This window comes from Halyomorpha halys, unplaced genomic scaffold (genome assembly GCF_000696795.3).
Source record: "Halyomorpha halys isolate HHAL.00 unplaced genomic scaffold, Hhal_1.1 Scaffold1895.1, whole genome shotgun sequence".
Lineage (NCBI taxonomy): Eukaryota > Metazoa > Arthropoda > Insecta > Hemiptera > Pentatomidae > Halyomorpha > Halyomorpha halys.
Genome location: NW_027116081.1, coordinates 27,699 through 28,477, shown reverse-complemented (window position 1 = coordinate 28,477; position 779 = coordinate 27,699).

Here is a 779-nt window from a genome sequence, read left to right as displayed (position 1 = left end):
AGCAGGGACTCCCGCCACTACCAACAACGACCTTGGCGTCAGCACATGCGACTACTCTGGAATGGATTAAGGTTCGCACCGGGACAGCGCAGGAATTGAGGAGTGCTGTGTCAGATTTGGAGAAATTCACCGGAGAGGTTGGTGAGTTAAACCATTTTATTAAAGGCGGAGATCACCTTATAGCGCGTATAGCGGCGAAGGAAGGGGAAAATTTGCTGAGCGGGGCAGATGCGATGTCGTTGAGGGCGGCAGTGATCTGCAGGATAAAAAGAAACATTCTGAATCATGTCCAGGCGGACCAGGAAACGCCATGGAGCCTGGTGAAGGAGAGATTGAAAAAGGCGTTCGGCGGGGGCAGATGGACACCGGAGGAGGACATTTTCCGGATGTTCCGGGAAGAGAAGAAATCGAGGCAAAGCAATGGACAGTTCGCTGGAATCCTCCTCCCCCGTTTCAATCAAATTACGGACAAGATGAGTGAGACGAGGAGTATAGCGGAGGTGCAAGGCATCATGGGATTCCTGTCCACCATATTAAAAGTGCAATTGGCTCGAGAGACAGGGAAACGAGAGGGCTTGCCCAGAGAGCGCAGGTTTATTGAATGTGCCCAAGAAATGATGGACGCTAGCGCAAGGGAGGAAGAAGCTAGGACTGGAATTGAAGAGGCCGGCTGGACAAGGGTCGCGTATAATCGACCGAAAGCCGCACCGAACTCATGGAGAAGGCGAGAGTTCCGAGTCCTTAGAGGTAGATTGGCATATTAACACCCCAGGCCATCC